The 21238-nt window shown below is 40.7% G+C and overlaps 2 long non-coding RNA genes across 6 annotated transcripts in view; one reads left to right on the plus strand and one right to left on the minus strand.

Annotated features, from left to right (window-relative positions):
• The window catches only part of LOC309622884, a 745101-nt gene that overhangs the window by 584842 nt on the left and 139021 nt on the right, over window positions 1-21238 (plus strand). The window contains exon 7 of one of the 5 annotated variants that reach the window (XR_014241178.1): window positions 17166-20848. The exons of the other annotated variants lie outside the window; for them this stretch is intronic. This is a non-coding gene — a long non-coding RNA (uncharacterized lncRNA). Of the gene's footprint in view, window positions 1-17165; window positions 20849-21238 lie in introns of those variants that run through there. 5 annotated transcript variants of the gene reach the window in all.
• The window catches only part of LOC309622897, a 36436-nt gene continuing 16074 nt past the window's right edge, over window positions 877-21238 (minus strand). Inside the window, exons 2-3 of the long non-coding RNA XR_014241201.1 lie at window positions 20741-20789; window positions 877-20018 (exon numbers count right to left, since the gene is read on the minus strand). This is a non-coding gene — a long non-coding RNA (uncharacterized lncRNA). The remainder of the gene's footprint in view (window positions 20019-20740; window positions 20790-21238) is intronic.

Here is a 21238-nt window from a genome sequence, read left to right on the forward strand (position 1 = left end):
AATTACTCATAAGAATTTTAAATAAGAAAACATGTGAAAAGAATGAAAAGAAATACCTGTCTGGGGGAAGGTGGAGGAGCTGGGACTTCCCACACTTTTTCCCGTGTATGGTAAGGGAAGGATGGGTGTTACAGAGCTTTCAAACCATCCAGCCATCCTTAGCGAACCTAGCATGGCTTGAAGCAGAAAGCTCAGCAGGGACTTTCAGCTTAAGAGCAGCAGCATGACTGTGGAAAAAGAGGGAAGATATTTGGGGAGAAAGCAGGAGAGTGGTGAAAAGAATTGTAGAGAGGGAAAGAGTGTGAGAAGTCGGAAAGGAGGAGAGACTTTAGCAGCTGTCCTGAGAGATTTTTTGGAAAGGAAGAGATTAACTACACAGAACTTTTGAGAAGCATTTTCTACACTACCCCTTTTAAAGAAACTCTCAGGAAGAATTTTACATTATTTTTCAAGATTTTTGGTGTTTAACAGTTATATCTTTGAATGTCACACAGAAAAGCCTGAGCCATGGGGGGGCGGGGGGAGGGGTCTCAGTTACATCTACTCTTCACTATTATGACAGGTAACAAAACTAACTTTCATGGTGATATAAAAATGGAAGAACCTCAGGATTTTATCCTGCCCCCCTTGTTTTCTCATCTTCTCTTCTTGGAAAATCTCCATAATTTCCATGAGTTTAGTTACCAAGAAACATAGCAATGACTATTGATTCAGTTGCGCTGTCCCAATCCTCTCTTCTGAGTTCCAGCTTGGAACTCTAACTGACAGCTGGTTACATGAAATTCACAACCACTTCAAGCTCAACTTGTGCAGTAAGGAAAACAATATTTCTTCACATACTTGGAGGGGAAGCCTTATAGAAAAAGGAGCACTAAGTTTTCTTTTTTTTTTTTTTTTTTTGAATTTATTTATTTATTTATTTATTTTTGGCTGTGTTGGGTCTTCGTTTCTGTGCGAGGGCTTTCTCTAGTTGCAGCAAGCGGGGGCCACTCTTCATCGCGGTGTGCGGTCCTCTCACTATCGCGGCCTCTCCCACTGCGGAGCACAGGCTCCAGACACGCAGGCTCAGTAATTGTGTCTCACGGGCCCAGCTGCTCCGCGGCATGTGGGATCTTCCCAGACCAGGGCTCGAACCCGTGTTCCCTGCATTGGCAGGCAGATTCTGCACCACCAGGGAAGCCCTAGAGCACTCAGTTTTCTTAACTGCAAAATGAGAAGCCTCAGTAATGAGATGCTAAGCCTCTTTTCAGCTGTAACATTTTATCAAAAAAATGCGATAGTCTTGTTCTTCATGTTCTAAAAGGCCAGGGTGAAAGTTACCAAGAGGCAGATTTAGATGTCAGATTAAAGTGTAGAACTTTTTCAATAGAGCTGCCTCTGAAGATAGTGAGTCGCCCATCATATGAGGTAATTAATTCAGACCAACTGTGGAAATACCATGGGATGGATTTCTCCCTGCAGAGATTATACTGATGACTTCTGATGACTTCTATATAATATATATCCTTAAATTATACATACGTACATATAGATATGTGTATATACTTTAAATTATATATAATTCAGGCATTTTTTTTCACACAGTTAAAATTATGAAAAATTTCATAAGAACCCATCCAACCTGTATGGTAAATTTTATAAATTCCTATTATCTTGTAAATTTTTCTTTCCTTTTTGCAAATAAAAATTATGTATGCTATATATGCCATCACATGAGACCTCTTAGGTTACTTCATTTCTAATTCTTTTTACAGTTCTACACAGCAAAGTCATTCTTTTTATTAACCACACCCCCTCCAAAAGAACTTAATGGGGTTGACAATGCAGTTCCTACTACAGCCAACTTTGGCGCTGTGCAAAGTAAGGGCACTATGCTCACCAGTCCAAGCCCGTCCCAAGTAACCTTGGTCCCAAGGTCTCATATCACAATATATTTTCCATAGCAACAAAATCACATATTCAATAAAAAGCAGTTGCTCTTAGCAAGAGTGAAACCCCAGGAGATGGAGCAGGAGAGCATTATTTTTTATAATACCTAGAAGACCTAAGTTATCTTAGAAGAAAATACAGGAGGAAAGCATAGTATAAAAAATGCCTTCCTGAGAAAGGGCTCCAGAGGGTAACTGGGCATTTTTGCTGTAAGAGGGGATATACTTTCTATGTCTCTCAAGGTAAGAGGAAACAGTGGTGGTCAGAGCTCTGGTGATTGCTCCAGTTTTTCCCATAGCAGTGCCTTACTCTAATAATGAAATGGAAGGTAATAATCATCATAATAACAGTTAATAGCATTTATTAAGTGCCTACTATATACTACACTGTATTAAGCATCATACATACTTTATCTCATTTAATCCTCACAATAACCCTCTCGTGTAAGTCTTATTATTATCCCCATTTTTAAGTTGAGTGAACCAAGGCTTCATGGTTTGTCCAGTATCATAGCTAGTAGATCTCTGAGTCCAGGGCCCACATTTTCAGCCAATTGGCTATATTTCCTTCCAAGTCCTGTGCTCCAGTTTACGTCCAACAATGAGGTAGTCATTGGTCATTGGAGGAAAATCATTATTAAAGGTCATTATCTCTCTTTGAAATTCATCTGGAGATTTTAAGACTTCAACTCAAAACTCAGAAACTCATGAAAAAGATTGAAGAATGTCCTCAATGTTCCAGAAACAGTACAGTTGTAAAATATGGCCTCTGCCCTAAGAAACTTAAAGTCTTATTTAGGTCTTTCTACCTATGCAACATGATTGGAAATCAGTTTTTGTGGTCCAAATCCTAAGAATTCAGAAATAATGGAGTTGACGTTGAGCTTTATTAGGCAAATTGTTGTAGAATGTCCTCCACAGACCTCTATTGGAGTACAACCTTCATATGTATTGGATGGATAGACAATGGATAGATGCATTGATGGATGCACCCTAGGTGATGGAAGGAAGGATTGTACTTCAGGCTGACCCCAAAGTTTGGGCAGGGTTTGAAGAGGTGTGGAAACAAGAGTAAGACTTGGAGTTGATTCACCTGTGTCTTACTTGAGTATGAATCTCAGTTTGGTTACTTCCTAGCTATGTGATTTGGGGCAAGTTATTGATTTCTCTAAGCCTCCATTTCCTCGTTCTTAAGTTCATGATAATAATTTCCATTCTGTTTGAAAGACTAAAATGAGGTAATGTTCTTCCCTAGATCTTCTCATGGCTGACTCCTCATTATTCAGGTCTTAGATTCATACATCAGCACCTCAGAAGGAACTTTCCTGACCTCCACACATGAACTGTTCATGCTGGTCATACCCCTCTCTGCTCCATTGCCCTGTTTTATGTTTTTCAGATATTTGTCACTCTCTGTACCTAATGAATTTGTATATTAGTTTAGATACTTACCGGCCTGATTCATTGAATAGAATGCACACTGTTTGAGGTTGGGGAATTTGTCTTTTTGTTCACATCTATATCATAGATATAGAAGAGCGATATAGAAGTGCTTAGAAGAGCGACTGCCGCAGGGTAGATGCCCAATCAATGTTGGTCTGATGCAGGCTTGAACGAGAGAAAAACTGGTGGGACTTCCCTGGTGGTCCAGTGGTTAGGACTCTGTGCTGTCACTGCCGAGGGCCTGGGTTTGAACCTTGGTCGGGGAACTAAGACCCCACAAGCTGCACAGTGTGGCCAAAAAATAAAATTAATTTAATTTTTAAAAAACTTAAAAAAAAAAAAAAAAAAACTGGTAACCACCAGGGTGTTTGTTAAACATACCAATGTCCTGGCCCCAACCCTAGAGACTGATTCAGAGTATCAGTTTGGGGGATTCCAGGAAATGAGAATTTTACAAAGTTCTTCATGTGATTCTGACATGCAACTAGGTTTCAGAATAATTATGTTGTAAAAATTGCTTTTGCTCTTAAGCAACTTTCAGTCTTAAAGGGCAGACATGCCACTGCTTCGAGAAGGAAAGACAAACATCTCCACCAGTGTGATCACCATAGGCCCAAACGTGGGCTCCTTTGGCCTTTCTGAAGAAAAAGAAAGATTTTTTAAAAAGAGGAGATAGAGGAAATGCGAGGAAAAAGCAAAGATAGCGTAGGATGTATAAGAACACGATAAAACGCCCCTTGGCCGCGGTCTGTTAGAACAGTGATAAAGAAATACGAAGGAAAATGCAGAAGAAACAGATGTAGCTGCCACAAGTTAAATACACATCTGTTAAGAATGTTCCTCTTATATGCAGGGTCAGAAAAATATGTACAAATGTAGCACCTCGCTGATTGACAGAAAAACCTCAGTTCTGGCACTGGGAATCTTGTTTTCTTGACAGCACTTTGTTTTAAAGCTGGAGGCAGAGAAATGTCTTATGCATGTCCTTAAACTGGAAGGCCTTTTGTTCAGGATACTTATACCATTTGCAGATAATGATGTGCATAGCAGTTTCAGCTGTCTGCATATGCATTTTTATGTTTTTTTATGACAGCTCTGCGTACTGAACTAAAAGGCCATTTAGAACTGTCAGGCACTGACAAGCATTACCCTTTACATTTACAATTCTGTTAGCGTGCATTGTCAGGTGGGCTCACCAGACTGCAGAAATGTGATTTCCTTTGAAACCTATGTATGACTTTAATTTAATACAGCAGCCTCAAAAAAAAAAAAAAAAAAGACAGAGTGTGAGCCCAAGAGAGCTTTATTAAGTATTCTTTTTCCATTAATCTCCTACTTTTTTGTTTTTATAAGACCCTTCCTTTCTTCCTCGTCTTCTCTCTTCCTTTTTCTCTTCCTTCTCTCTCTCCATTATTTCTTCTTTTCTTCATTCTTTTCTGTGACATCCTTCATGTCATGTAGAAGAGAAGCCAGGCTAGGGAAATGACCTGACCTGTCTGAGCCAAGCCAGACCATCTCTAACTTTCCATATGGCCTGAGGTTAATTTTCAGTCAAACCCATTTTTTAAAGATGTTTGGCTTTGTGTAGGGCTGGGTGAATATTCAGGACCTGGATAGTGGGAGCATGGAAAGAATCTACTTAATCCAGCTAATGACTTATCATTATCATTACCACCTGTCTTTGGGACTCCCTTTCCCTCCCCAGACAACATTGTTTTCAACAGCATGGAGAGCCTGTCCTATAAAGGACACTGATGTGTACAGTCTAAGAGGCAGGAAAGCAATGTGGTTTTGCACTGCAGGATTTCATAGTCCACCTGGGGTAGCCGCTGTGTGTGCATGAAACAGAGAAATTTCAACACTAACTAGGCTGAACTGAGATGCTCACAGGTAGGTGCTGAACTGAAACAGATTTACCCAAAGGCAATGAAGTTTGAGCTTCAGGGAGTTCCTCTCACTTGCCTGACCTATATGCTCTCTGGAGGTGGTTTGGGAACTGATGAGAGTTCTAGGTGCAGAGAAGAAGCTGAGTTGCTAACAGGTAGCAGTTTTATATGAACACAGCTGATCAATTGCTTAAAGAGATCACAGGATAAAAAAGGGACTGAAATCTCCAGTCTCCTTTTTGTAACCTAACTTTGTATTCATTATTTTGTATTCTATATTTTATAAAGGATTCCGCATATTGTATATGCCTCAAATCCCATAACTCTGGACCTACCTCTGGTTCTGACAGCAGGTCCTGTAAGGGGTTCAAAAAGTATTGATCTAGTTTGGGCAATCGGCGTAGGTTTTTGTTGTTGGTGATGGGTTTTTTTTGTTTGTTTGTTTTTTAAGTTTGTCTTCACCTAGCCCTTAATAAAGCACAGGATTTGGCTAGTTAGAGAGAAGTAGGCCATTGTCAGTGAACAGAGAGAGCTTCAGGAAAATAATGGTCTACAGGTAAAATTTTGAAGACCAATGTTTTTGACAATCGACAAAATATTTTTTACTTTCTAAAACTGAGATATCCATGAATCACTACATGCACCAGACTTAAGTGCATGGCTAGATAAATTTTACCGTGCTTAATTAAAACCATGGAATCACACCCAGATCAAGATATAGAACATATCCAGCTCCCCAGAGGTTTCCTGACTTCTGAGTATGAAATTCATAAACCCCTCTACCAAGTTTTTCAGAAAGGCACGGTAGGGCATACTGGGAATGCTGAGTATGGTATCAGGAGGTCATATTTTGTGTTGACCTCCTAATGGTAAGACTGTTCAGAAAGAGAATTCAACCCCATGGTGTGGGGAGTTGCCTCCCTTCCTTTCTTCATGCTAAAGATCGGGAACACACTAGCACCCTGATTGCCATGTCCAGCTTTACATGCGGTAGCAAAGTGTTATGTGTTATCTAAATGGTGACTTGGAATTTCACTGATGCCTGCAGGTTCCCCTTTTAGGTCATAAGGCTATGGACTAAGCATTGCCCTTTGCCTTCGGTTCTTTGAAGAGTCCTACTTGCCACATTCAGTCTGGGAGGGGTTTGCATCAAGTTCCAACACTTTTCTTTCAGTCTGCTAATCAGTAGCTTTCATCTCTGGCAAAAAGAGGTGGAATGAGGCCCACAGGCTCCTGATGAAGGGTGGAGGAGAGAAAGAGAGCTCTAATGGGGAAGCAGAGCAGGAAGGGGGATGGGGAGTGCAGGTCAGAAGACTCCAGCTCTGCCCTACACCTAGGCTGCCTTCCCCAGCCCCACTGTGAGCCAGGCTGGCTGAAGCCCGCTCCTGGGGGAGAAAAGGTAGAAAAGAAAACAAAATGCATACAGTGCACTCCCTCTCAGCCCCTCCTCTTCTGTCTCCTCTGTGGCACTAACCTCCAATGCCCTGCGGGAACCAATTACAGTATTCTAATGAGTGCAGTTTCCAATAACTGCATTTGGCGGGCGTGTTACCGCCCCATCCACATGCTGACCACCACCACCTCATCTCGGATCACCTTTCCCAGAGATGAGGGCGCCTGCCTGGTGCTTACAAGCTGGCTGGGCGTCTCCCTGCAGAGTCACCAGGGATGGGAGACCATAGGGACAGCCGTGGGGATGCTTGTGTTTGCAGAATGCAAAGGACTGTGGGCCATGCCAGCAAGGGAATAAACCAGTCAGGTTGGTAGCTTCACCTGCTTGAAACAGTCTTTGGAGACTAAAATGAAAAGCCACTTTTTAAAAAAGTCCCAATGGCCTGGATATGATTATAGAGAAGGGGTAAAGTGTCGTGGTTAAGAGCATGGATAGAGGAGTTAGGAAGACTTACCTGAGACTAATGTCTCCATCACTTCCTTGCTGTGTGACTTCCAGCAAGTTAATTAATTCCTAAAATGAGCCTCGGTTTCACTATCTATAAAATGGGAATAATAAGAGCACCTACCTTTTACAGTGGTTGTAAATGTTTAAAGAATAGTCAATATGCAAAGCTCTTAGCACTTTGTCTTGGCTCACCGACTAAAATGGAGCTATTATTATTCTAATACAACTAGATCTAATAAAGATGGAAAAAAATATAAAGAACATAAATTCTTGTCACTCACTGGCCAATCCCTTTCCACTCTCTCTGGCTCTATTATTGTCTCTGTCCCGGTCCAGTCCCAGGACTCTATTCAGCAATTGTATCCACCTCTATTCTATGCCGCCGTTACAAACGTGATAAATCTCCATGTACTTAGAGGTAAACGATCTCAGACATAACAAGTAAGAAAGGTACACTTTTATCCATGATGTACATATGTAGGTATGAAAATGTATAAAAAGGAGTTCCCACTCCAAGTGAGGAGTGGGAATGATGGGGATGGAACAGGAAAGGAGGTAATTTCACATTTTACACTGGTTACTCCTAGATTGTCCAGATCTTTTAAAACAAGAGTGTATTCACACATTACATGTGCAATTAAAAAAAAGAGAGAGAATAAAGATGTGTTTAAGTGGTCCAAAGTTCAAGGTTGTGGTATTGTTGCTATTTGGGGTCCCAGATGTTCTCCATACCCTGCAGCCCTCCCCACTGAGCCACTCCACAGCCCATCTAGCAAAATAAAATACCAACCCCTTCCTTATGTGTCAATTATATCTCAATTAAAACAATATTATCTATTGATTTTTTTTTAAAAGAGCAAAACAGCCACCCTTTACCACTCTGCTACTTGTTACAAGTCCTTCTTTCTTATAAGTTTACTCAAGCCTCTGACCATCTAGCCATTGATCGTAAGGATTTGGGACTTTTATAACCCTTTAAAGTGTTTTCTAAAAAGTGACAGAGAATGAGGAAGAGAGATTGTCTCCCATTTTGTCTCCGAATTGTAAAGAAAATCCAGAATTACGAATAGATCATTTGGGAAGTGACTGTGTCTTTGTATGGACAGTTGAGAATCTATGGAAACATTTCTTTAACTATTTGGCTCCCTTATCCACAGGCGTCTCTTCTTCCTGCTCACCAGGCACAGGAAGGAGACTGGGAGGCAGTATTGGTCGGTGCTGGCAATTAAAGATCAATACCAAATACAGATAAACATTCCATGCCAAGACAGTGAGAACTAGGAATGGGTCAGCAGAAATCTGATGGGCACTCCCTGTGCACAGTGCTTTTCTTAGTTTGCAATTATACATTCAAAGTCAGTAGAGCAGACAGCAGGTGCCTTAGGGAGTTTGTGTTCTGTCTGGTCCTCTAAGAACGTGAAAGACCACAGAGCTTGCTTGCTGTCTGGAGAGAAGACCAAATCCACAGAACCTTGGTGTATGAGGTGAGGGCAAGACGGCAGGCCTGCTGAGAGTCCAGCAGACGCTCATCTCACCCTTTCCCACCTTCCAGTGATTCTGCCTTCCTGACCTGGCAACTTTGCACAGGCTGTTCCTTAAGCCTCTAACACTCTTCCCCCAGTTCACTGTCTCACACTCCTGCTTGCCCTTCAAGTTTCAACTCCTAAACCTTCTGCTTAGCCTTGACCTGTCTGAATGCTCATCCATTATAAGTTTGCTCCCTTGTTATTTTTTTCTCATAAACCCAAATTATTTCCCTTTACAGTACTTATCAATCACAATTTGTAATCATGTATTAATTTGTCGATTGAATTTATTTAATATCTGTCTTCCCAAGATTATTAAGCTCTTTGAGTATAGGACTCTGAATTGTTTTATCTCCTTGTTCAGTGCTTAGCACAGTGTTTGGAGTATAGTAGATGCTCAATAAATATTTGTTGGCTAAAATAGTAAATTAACTAAATAATTGAATTAATTGATTACTATAGGTGTCTTATAACAAATCCTTATAAGTCTTTATATTCTCTGCTCTATCTCCCTGAAAAGTCTTCTTCATTAGTCCAAATCTTCCCCAGCCTCAAAAGGCAACAACAACAGTAGGGATAATGTTGATGATATTAAATACCTTCTCAACCCTGTAATGTAAGTTTAAATGTGTAAACTTACTTGATCTTTATAACTCTATCGTTATTATCAAATATCAAAGCACAGGCACTCAAAGATCTTCCAGGAACGCAGTGATTCAGCAATCTGCATCTGAGAGCCCCAGGTTTGCCAGGGGAATTGAAACAGTGAGGACAGTGGCCTGACGTTTTGTGATTTGTATGTGGTGTCTCTCCAGTGTGTCTGTATTTTGAAGTCAAGGGCAGTGGCTGTGGCTTTCTTGCTTTTGTAATTCTTTCCAGCACTCTGGATCTGCTGGATTCTGCTGAGGAGGGAAGAGCAGAGAGAGATTTGTTACTGCTTTTCTGATGCTTTCAGTTACTTGGTCCTTGGGGGGTTATAGGCAGGGAAGAAGCATGGGATACACAGTAGCCCTAGCCTATTAAGACATAAGGTGGGTGTTAGAGAACGTAGTATGATTTGTGAGGCAGTAAAAGTTATTACTCCCCCCCCTTTTAGGCACCCCACCTCCATCTTCGCCATAAACTCCCAAAGTAGAGAGATGAAAGGGAACGGTGTCTTCGGGGGCTAGTCTGCTGTGCACAAGCAGCCCTGCACGGGGAGCTCAGCATCTACATTGAGAGTCTCAGTTTCTTCATCTCTGAAATGGACTTAAGAATATTTCACATCCCATAAGGTTTCGTGAGGTTTCAGTGGAATAACACGTATGAAACCTTATCATGGTGCTTGATACAATATCACATTTTCAACAGACATTAGTTATTACGTGTATTGTTTATTTGCTAAATGTCTGAAGTTAAGCATGAGTCTAAATTCAAACCCAGATCTTTCTGATTCCTAACTGTATTCTTTTCAAATCACCCCTGATCAATTACAGGACTATTTGCTTGTACTGTGAACAGAGAGGGAGGAAAGGGAAGATTAATTAAGAGAGAGTCATAAAAAAATTCACTGAATATCGAATGGATGTAATATTAACATACGTAATTACTTCTCAACTTCAGAAGCTGTAATATCAAATATAAAAATCATGTCAGCTTCAATCTTTTTCTCATTGTAGATTCAGACCATTACATTAATGACTAACTTTTTGAGCTGCATAATTTTCTCTTGGAAAGATACCTTTTTTGGGAGCTAAGCACAGAAGCCCTTTCCCAGGCACACCCTGAACTTGAGGGAGGAAGGGGAACATCCCTGTTGAGGCCACTCCCCTCCCCTCCTACTGCCCTGATCATCAGCGAGTCCACTCCCTTTGTGAGGAAACAAAGGCAATTAATCACACAGGCAGCCAAGTCTAGCCTTTGGCTGGGCTGTGGAGTTGGCTCCCAGGACTTCACTGGGAGCTGGGAGCCCAGAGTGCGTGACCCCATGAGTGTCCGTGGTTCAGAGGCTGCTCCAGTAATCGCCAGCATCTGGGCGTTGGCTCATTCCTGGAGAAGAGGTCCCCAAGTATCTTGAAACTGGGCCTTTGTTCACTTTAAACAGAGGCCCTCACTCCCATCTTTCCCTTCTTGGCTCTCTGGTCTGAACCTTCATCTGAGAGACAGAGTACAGCGTCTGTGGGAACCACCCTTTGAAACCCTCTCCCTGGAACTAAGCCAGTGTCTCCTCCCAAGAGGAAAGAAATGAGAGATATCCCAGGGAGATTTGCCATATAGGATGCAAGTCTAGCATCTTCCTAGGTTCTTCCCCCTTTTCAGGACCTCAGGATAGAGTTGGATCGAGGAGAACCCCATTTCTCAGACTCGATGTTAAGGGGCCTGCACAATGTCACAACTGCTATTAAATGAAACCAGAAGTGGTGTTCTCTTTTTATAGCCTTCAGAAACAATGAACAGAATGGGAGGAAAAGAAGGTAGTTTGGCTTTTTTCCTTTTTTTCGTATTTTTCTTTTCTATTGTTGCCCGTCCCTCCTTTCAGGCCCTCCCACTCCTTCTTCTCCCCTTTCATTAAGTGTCACCTGAGCTGCTCTGAGCACTCCCTTCCCAAAGTAGGGTCTTTTCTCTGGACTTCTCTTCTCTCCCTATTCCTATGTCACATACAAACTTTTTACCTGCCCTCTGGTTCTTTCCTTCTGTTAGCTCTGACTCAGCCAACTAATTATGGAAACACAATTTTCTATTTGTTTATCTGTTGTCCCATCCCACAAAAATGCCAATAAGTTTAAGATGGGCTGACTTATTGTTGAGGCCACATAAAATAAAATCTTCAAAAGACTGGCAATCTCCTTGGAGAGCGGTCTGTGTGATTCCACTTGGGAGAGGTATACCTTGAATCCCGAGGTGTTCTACACAGAGAAACTAAACAGTGCTTTTGTTCCCCTCAAATCAAATCAATCCTTGACCGGGACAAGCATAAAAATAGAGACCCATGTACCATCTGTCCAAAAATGTAAGTTATAACTCCAGAAATGTAAGTTATAACAGCTAACCATTAATAAAATGCCTTTACCTCCCAATTTGACAAACAGATCTTCATAATATCCTATAAAGCTATCTTCTAATTTAGAATTCTTGGACTCCTTGGAATTAGCTTCAGAACATGGAAAAGCAAGGAGACTTGACCCATGGTGCCTGGTCTGCAATCCCACTCTCTTCTCATCACACGCCCAATGCTGTCCCTCATCAGGAGGGTCTTCATATGCACTTTGATACCCTGGGCTTAGTCTGTTACCTCAACAGCTGCCCCTGCTCAGCCCTTGTGACGCATATGTTTGTGCGTACGTTCCTGCAGGACAGCAGACTAAAACAAGACTATTCAGGTTCTGAAGGTGGGCTGAGCCATTTGGGCAGAAAATTCCAAAGTCCTTGGTACCCAGAGTACGGTCTAGAAGGAGGCATGGATGACACATTCAGTCTAGAAGGAGGCTCCAGATGGCACATTCCCATGACCCTGTGGACAAGGTCCAAGGCGGGGACCTTCTGAAGCTCAGGGCCCCGGACAGGATTCTTCTTGCCCAAGTCTAATGGTGCACTAACCTAAAGGGCCAATAGTCCCTGTTACATCCATGCGCTGTCAAGCTGCTTCTAATATGGGCAACTCTACTTCGGATGCTCTAAGTTGTTTAACTCCAGAGACTGTTGATTTAAGAATGGTTAATGAAGCATATGAGTTCACATTAGGATAGTTGATCCCTCCTGAATAGCACTGACCAACACGTAGTAGGTATTTAATAAATGCATTATGTATAAATAAATGAATGACCTACTAGAATTTTATAAGCTGTTTCACATATGAAAGGAGTGACCAAGAGTGGAAATTTCAAACCCTAATAGTAGATGAGAGAAACTTTAATTGATTTGTAAGCTTTAAAAAGAATCTGGTTATTAGAGGTAACCCCTCTATAATAGCTGAAAATACAACCTGTTCCTACCTGCAACACATGCATGGCTACATCCATAGTGCAGAGAATGTATGCACAATGCTACTGAATCACATATTTTTAGAGCAGGATTTCTCAACCTGTTGTCACTACTGACATTTGGGGTGGGATCATTCTTTGTTGTGGGGGATTGTGCTGTGCATTGTAGGATATTTAGCATCCTTGGCTTCTACCCACTAGATGCTCGTAGCATTGCCTCCCAGTTGTGACAAGCAAAAGTGTCTCCAGACAGTGTCAAGTGTTCCCTGGGTGAGGGTCGGGGGGAACCACCTCTGGCTAAGGACCATTGTTCTTTAAGAACTGATTCTTTTCTTTTGAATTTTCTTTATTTTTTTATACAGCAGGTTCTTATTAGTTATCCATTTTATACATATTAGTGTATATATGTCAGTAGAGACACAGATGTAAGAACTGATTCTATATAGCTTGGCATCATTTGTACCCAGCCAGAGTTAACACCAAGCAGAACTCACAACAGGCTTCAGTTGCACCCAGATTTATTGTCGAAGGAAAATGAGAGTCAAGGGAAATCAAAATAATGTTGTATCAGTTTGCTTTGTTTCATCAGTCTCTAAGATTATATAGCAAATGGCGACTTTAAGCTAAAAGATGAAAATGTAGAGTAATGATGTTTAAATCTCTTATAGCAATAGCTCTACTAATTTCTGTTCTTCGTTTTTTCAGTGCTAGGGAATGAGCCAATGTGAATGTGCTAAAAGTTCAAATTTAGACTGAGGATGAGAAACAGGATGAGAAAGCATATGCCAAGAACATCTCTACTCTAGCCTCATGTAAGCTCTTTTGGGGGGATTCAGGAAAGGATTATGTGGTACAGAGGCAGCCCCTCTCTGTTTCCATGGAATTCTCTAGGTCTTTTTTCTTCTTCTGGCCCTCCCATCTCTGCATCTTCCTATATTTCCTATATCAAAGCAGGACGTTGTGACTTAGTGACCTAGCAGTGTGCACATGTGTGCTTGTCATTACTTGCTGAAACCAGGGCTTCATGAAGTTTCAGCCTGTGTGGCTGTAAATGTTCTTTTGGGTCCAGAAAAACCCCAGGATGCAATTAAGCGTATTTACTTGTGTTACAAGGACAAAAAAAATATTTATGCATGAGAACACACAGTTTTGCTTCTTCCCCACTTTTTCTGAGCAGGAAAGGATTATTTCTTGCTAAGTTAGCTTCCAGAATCTGTTTTTGTTGTTGAGAATCTAGTTAGTAAAATTAAAGAAAGACCTAATTTAAACTATATCATAAAAAGCAAGAGTGGGTAGGGGGTGGAAGAAATATATTGACCATGTATCCGTGAAAATGCCTAGAAGAAGAAAAGGAGGGAGAGAGAGATTTGGGGGAATAGCTGCCCTACATATGGAGTACACTGTTGAGGATCAAAAATATTTTTAACTTTATTTTTTTTAATTTTAAAAGTATTTTTAAGCATTTCATCACATGTTAAGACTACTTGGAGTAAAAAATAGAAGTTCTTTTAATTAAAGTTTAGCTACAGGATTGAGGATTTTTTTTTTCTGATTTGAATAATACTAGGTCGGCCAAGACTGAGCCATCTGGGCTCAGGGCTAATTCATGGGCTACACTTGGAAGTGACGGATTGTAGTAACTTCCCTGTCAGGCTAATCTTCACACCTACTGTGAGGCTGTTATTTTACATCTAATTCCTCTCTTAATTTGGTGTCTTGGATGAGAGGCCTAAAGAAAGATTTGTTACTCAATATACAATCCACCATATCATTCATGAAATACAGATTCATTAATGACTATCATGTGATGGTGCTGTGTGATATTCTGGTGACGAAAAGGAGAGGGAGACCGGGCCTCTACTCTCAAAGAGCTTATGGTCTTCTCTGTAAGTAATTTGTTGATAAGTACATATGGTGACCCCCATATAAGCTAAATGTGTGTGGTCAAATGAACCTGCTATTGTCATAACAATAGAACTTATTCCGATATTGTACGTAGCCCTCTGCAGAATCATTAAGATTTGTAGAATTTTCCAGTTGAATTAGATTGGTGTATATTATGTGAATAACTTTGTTAGAACGATTCCAGTCCTCACAATTTTTGGACATCTCTAAAATAACATGATTCAGAAGATGTTTATTACATGTTTATTACATTCTGTACTTTCCTTGCTAAATCTGATATGGCTCCAGCTATGAACAACACATCTTTCTAACATGATGACTCAGACTCAGAATCAACACAATATCAGGAGCAGGAGAGGCAGATGAGAAACTGCCTCACTGATGCATGCCCTCCGTTGTGTTTCAGCCCGATGCCACGTCAAACTTAAAATCTTTTTACTGATCCTTAAACTAACCATGGGAAGGAGCCTTCTATTTTCCCCTCTGGGTCTGGGGACATGCTATATTCCATTTGCAGCCTCTCTGATTTTTCATCTAAAGCTCTTTCCTTGCCTTGGATATTGGCTAACATTTTCCACTGGTCAGAAACTTTGTTTATACAGCTGATCAAGTTAACGGTTCATCTCCTCTGCTCTGTAGGCACTCCAATTCTACCGTCATCATAACCTGGATTGGCTATTTTACTTGGCAGAATTATTTCAGTAATCCAAGATAACCAAATTGGATTGGTGATCGATCAGTTTGTTCAGCACTCATTCCAGTAAATAAAACCAACTAGGTTCCAAATGGTTGAATTGTTATTACAGTAGAAGCACAATGTGAATCAAAGCTTAGAGACCTCAGGGAATTTCATAAAATCCTACTCTGCAACCAGATGTTTGTCCTGTAATATATACCGTATACCAGAGACCCATATGTTTCAGCCTTTCTTGGTGGAAATAGCTAGTTTTCTGTGATACATAGATGAGAAATACCACCATTTATAAAAGTTGCCCTTGAAAACCTCATTTTTTTTTCCCCATTTATTCATTTTTCTATTTACATTTCTGTATAAAATGCTGGTATGAAAGGAATATGGCAGGTCATCATAATCTTTGCATTGATTTTGCAATCTTTGCATTGAACACAGAAGATTGAGTGTTGTCATAAATAAATGAATTTAGTTTTTAAATATCTTGTTTGAAGGGAAAGATGAATTTTTTAAAAATGAAAACTGATAGGAGCTTCAGAGTTTATTATACAAGATATAATGGAGATTTTATCATAAGCTTCAAACTGTATTTTTCAAAAAATAAATACCAAATTCTAGAGAGAGCTTTGCTACTGACTTGCTATGTGAGCTTAAAATATTTTGTTTTGCACTGTCATTTCCAGTAGAATAAAAGTAATAATTATGCCCCTCTCCATCACCAGAGTTATAATGAGAACCAAATAGAACATTGTATATGGAAGCCCTTTCTGAAGCCTGAAAAGGTGTTAAAAGGCATGGGAGTGTGAACTGGGTTCCCTAAATTGTGGGATGCATAGCTGGTGAGATGAGAGACATACTACATTGTTCAGGGTTTCGCTTTAGGAGATGGGCGTTAAACTGTTGAACTACATAGTGAGAAAGTTATTCCTTTTTCAGTTCTCAGGCACCCTTTCTGATTCCTAAAAAAGAGCAAGTCTTGCTTTGGTGCTAGCATGTCTCCAGCACATCTTTAACACTTGCTAATCTCCCTTTCCTTAAAGGGAGAGCAGCCCTCAGGCACGGAGCCTAGAACAGGCACATAATTTAGCTAGACTTTAATAACATGGTTCAGTTTTCCTTGCTCAGGTATTTTTGTGGTAAACTCTTTAATGGCATGTGGTAATGTTTTTCCATTAATAGCAGTAATATAAAGTTTTGTTTCTATGCAACTTTATCTAAGTGGGGGAAAAAAAGAGCCATTTTGAAGAAAAATATTAAGTAAATAGTAGTCAAGTGATTTGTGAATTTGACAGAAATTGTGAAAGTGAGATGAACATGTTTGAAGTTTGGGAATGTATACACTAGTGAGCGTAATACATAGGCCAAGACCTAGTGTGTTTGTCATTGAGATAGTTAACACTTTTTAATGTACCTTTGGTTTATCCCTCACCGTTCTTGAACAATCCTTACAAGGAAACCGTGGGGGGAATAAAGGAAGAAAATTGGAACTTTCAGCTGCCATTTTAACTTCCACTGATAAAGCCATCCATTGAGAGAATCTAGGCACTGGAATCCAACTGTAATCTTCTAAATTTTTCAACATTAAAAATTGGCAGAGTTGACTGTGCTAAAGAGACAGCCCCCTCCTCAAGAGTCTAGTTTGTGTCATTAACCTTGGAAAGGGAATCCAGCGCACAGTGATTGACCTGGTGCATTCGGACGCACATATGTAGTACATCAACCTCATTCAGAATGGGCTTCAACACTTTGATGAAATACATCTTGCGCCATCCTCTAGAGACCATATGAATCCACAAACAATCACAATTTAAAAAAAAAACCTGTGGGTAAGTGAATCCCCTGTGATCAGAGTGTTTTCTCACCATTTTTCTATTTTCTATTTCTTTCTTTCTCTTTTTTCCCCTCTCTCTCCCGGTTGAAAAAGAAGTAGAAAAATCTTCAGACAGTTGTGTCAGAACAAGAAGGGCATTCTGTGGCATGGAAAATTTGTTGGTTGGTTTTAAAAATAGTGTTTCTAAAAATTTATAGATGAGCTCAATTTAGAAAAAGTGGGGAGGGCTTCCCTGGTGGCGCAGTGGTTGAGAATCTGCCTGCCAATGCAGGGGACACGGGTTCGAGCCCTGGTCTGGGAAGATCCCACATGGCCGCGGAGCAACTGGGCCCGTGTGCCACAACTACTGAGCCTGCGCGTCTGGAGCCTGTGCTCCGCAACAGGAGAGGCCGCGACAGTGAGAGGCCCGCGCACCGTGATGAAGAGTGGCCCCCGCTCGCCACAACTAGAGAAAGCCCTCGCACAGAAACGAAGACCCAACACAGCCAAAAATAAATAAATAAATAAATTTAAAAAAGAAAAAGTGGGGAAAGCACATGCTGACATGCAGTCAGCTTGGGAGCCTATTTTTTCCTACATAATGTTGTGCTAAGTAAAATCCCAAAGTAATGATTTCCTCTTGTTAATAAATAATTCTTGTTCGAAGTGAGGAAGTCTTGAAGGAGAAGAAATAAAAATAAAAACACCACTAGGATCATCTTCATTCCTTTCAGATGTGTTCAACTCCAACTCAGGAAAAGTAACTGAGCCCCTTATCCCAATATCTAATGCTACGTCTCCTGTGGGTTTGTTTTTTTATTTTTTTTAATTGGTATATCTTTTTTTCCTACAGACTTCTAGCCTGTGTTTATATAATTATTGTTGCAAATCTAGGTATTTGACACTTTAATAACATATTATTGCACTTTAAGGAAAATACACCCTTCTGTACTATCCTTCTTGCCTGGGTGTAGAGCTACTCTCTAGAGCAGATGTTCTTGGCTGCTATGAAAGGGCTTTAGAATGCTGGATTCAGATGAAGCTTGGAGGCGAGTGCCAATTATGTCATATGGTGTCAGTGCCCAGTTACAACACTAATAGGACCAGCTTTTTCTATTATTTTTAATTTTTTTGCTTTTAATTATTCCCATGTATACTTCAGGACCCTCATTATGGAAAGCCAGGATTAGAATTGCTACTATGTTTTTTGCCTAAACAGGCCAGGGAATTTTTCAGTCTGAAAAAAATTTTAGGAGTATTGGGAATGTCTTCAAACAAACAAACAGAACAAAAGAAAACAAAAACAAAAACCTCTCCCATAGCCTGGCCGCTGATGACTAAAAGTATGTTTTTTATGTCTGGCATGCCACAGGTTTCTAATAAATTTGGGATGAATGAATAAATACACTAACACCACTTTTCTATCTTTTTTTTTTTCTTTAGTTTAGTCACAAGCCTTCCTTATTTCTACCATTCTTGGGGTCTGCAACCACTTATATTTGTGTTCCCTAAAATAAGTGAAATAGTGGCTCATTCACAGGAGGGCTATTTAATCTTTTAACATACACCTCCGTGCTCTTCCTACATTATTATTATCACGTTTACTTAATGCAGAGACAATGGAAATAAATTTGTTGGGAATTTTGTGGAGATTTTATTTTTTGGTTATTTGTTTGACAGCCAACCATAGGCCCTCAGAGCAGATTCAGCCTGCCTTATGTTTTTATAAATAAAGTTTTATTGGAACACAGGCACACTTATTAGTTTACATATCATCTAAGATGGCTTTGGCGCCACAATGACAAAGTTCAACAATCATGTCAGAGACCAGATACCCTGCAAAACCTAAAGTAATTATTATCTGGCCTTTCACACAAGAAAAATTTGCAGACTCTTAGACTATAGGGGGAATTTTAGAGGTAGACAGGAGTCAGTATTGCATTCTTGAAATTCTTTTTAAAGTGTTTGTTAATTCAAAGTTTGTCTTTCTGTTGACTCAACAGAAAGACGGGCTTGTCTTTATAAAAGTCTTAATATAGCATGGAAGTCAATATATCAGTTCATTAGTACTAAGTTTTTACTCTGATTTTTAATAGTAATGAAAATAGTAATAATTGTGACAAAACACTCCCTTTTTTGATGGAGTAACAGAAATAGTCTTTCCTGGGATTGCTGTGGTAAAATTTGCATCATAGAAATAAGCGGCACTCCCTTGTATCAAGATTAAATCAAATGGGAACTTCCCTGGTGGCGCAGTGGTTAGGAATCTGCCTGCCAATGCAGGGGACACGGGTTCGAGCCCTAGTCCGGGAAGATCCCACATGCCGTGGAGCAACTAAGCCCATGCGCCACAACTACTGAGCCCACGTGCTGCAACCACTGAAGCCCAGGCGCCTAGAGCCCGTGCTCTGCAACAAGAGAAGTCACCGTAACGAGAAGCCCGCGCACCGCAACGAAGAGTAGCCCCTGCTCGCCACAACTAGAGAAAGCCCGTGCACAGCAATGAAGACCCCACACAGCCAAAAGTAAATACAAATAAATAAATAAATAAATAAATAAAAAGATTAAATCAAATGTATGAATGACACAGTTTGTACCTTCCTTTCCCCAAGTGATTCAGTTTCGCATAACAGTAATCCAGTGAGTCTCAAAGATTTAGAAATCATCTGTGTCCTGGAGATCAGTACTATTACACCTGCTTAAGTGCTAAGGTATTTTCTGGCAGGAGTAGCAAAATGCGGTATCTCAACACATGAATGCTACTGTCAGAGACTTGCTGGCTTACTTGGGGGACTGTACTGTTGGGAGAAAAAAATCATGTGGGAAGGAGGGTGATTCGGTTTTCTCCACTGCTTCCCAGCCAAGCCCCTTGGGCTATGTGTCTCCACTCACCTTATGTGATGGCTCTGGGCCAGTAAGCCTGTATGCACATGACAGCATCTTGAATCTTGCTAGGTGCAAGAGGGAGCCCTGGGTACAGCATTAGAAAGAAAAGAAAGGGATTTGGTCAAAGTAGCCCACCACTTCACTCAAGAAAAGAGAGCAATAATTAATTACCATTTTATTTGTGTCCTTTGTATGCTAAGTGCTGAACTAATTAAATGTGCCCCATAACTTACGCCAGCTAATTGAGTCCTACCCAAAATTCAAACATGTGTTGTTATCTACATTTAAAGATGAAGAAACCGAGACTCAGAGAGGTTAAGTAAGTGGTCCAAGGTCACACAGCTGCTAAGTGGCAGAGCAAGGATTAGGCTCTGGAGACTTTGTTCTTTTAAATGCTAAGTGATGGACTTTTGGGGAAGGATTGGGTTTCCTGAGTGGGTGATGTCATTTGAACTCTGAACTGAAGTTGTTTAATATTAAAACCCCCTCTTCAAGGAAGTTGTACTATCAACCTTAAGCAAAAAGAACTTTTGCTGTATTAAGTATAAGAACATTCTCTCTGTCCACCTAATTTGACTTTTCCCAGAAACCTAGGCTGCTTTTTGGTGTATGGTGATCCTTTCCCACTAACAGTCTTACATCCTAACATTAGAAGCACACACAGGATTACTCTGCTTTTGACTACAGATCAGGTCACCTGAGGATGTTCAGCAATTCCCAGATTTTCAGGGGACAGGGCAGCAGCCCCAGAGTCTCCAACTTAAATGCAAGATTTCCCAAGCCTCTCAAAAAACTTGTCTGCAAACCTATGTGTCTGCTCCTCCTGCCAAGCTGTAGGGAATGCTGGCCAGGCATCTACGTGGGGAAAAGGAAATTAGAAATGGTACAGAACAGAGGGGACACACACACACACACACACACACACACACACACACACACACACACACACACACACACACACACACACACACACACACACCAACCCACATGTTAGGACCAAAGAAACTCTCCCGGAACACTGGCCTAGGAGCATGTGTTCAAAAAGAGTAGGTAGTGCTGACCTGCAACGCCAGAGGGCTTGTGGGCTGAGGCTCATTCCTTAAACTCCATGCTTGATTTCCAAGGTTCATACCTGTGTCCTGGGTCTCGGGACAGTTGTGATTTCAGAGAAGTAGGTACAATCTTTTTGGGCCCCTGGGAGAAATGATAAAGGAAGCTGGGGGTCCTGTAAAAGGCCTGTGATCACCAGGATGGAATTTGTTTTTTCGCAGAAGGAAGAAAGAGATACAGACTTCTCCCCAAAT

Source organism: Balaenoptera borealis (assembly GCF_965194805.1).
Source record: "Balaenoptera borealis genome assembly, chromosome: 2".
NCBI classification, from domain to species: Eukaryota; Metazoa; Chordata; class Mammalia; order Artiodactyla; family Balaenopteridae; genus Balaenoptera; species Balaenoptera borealis.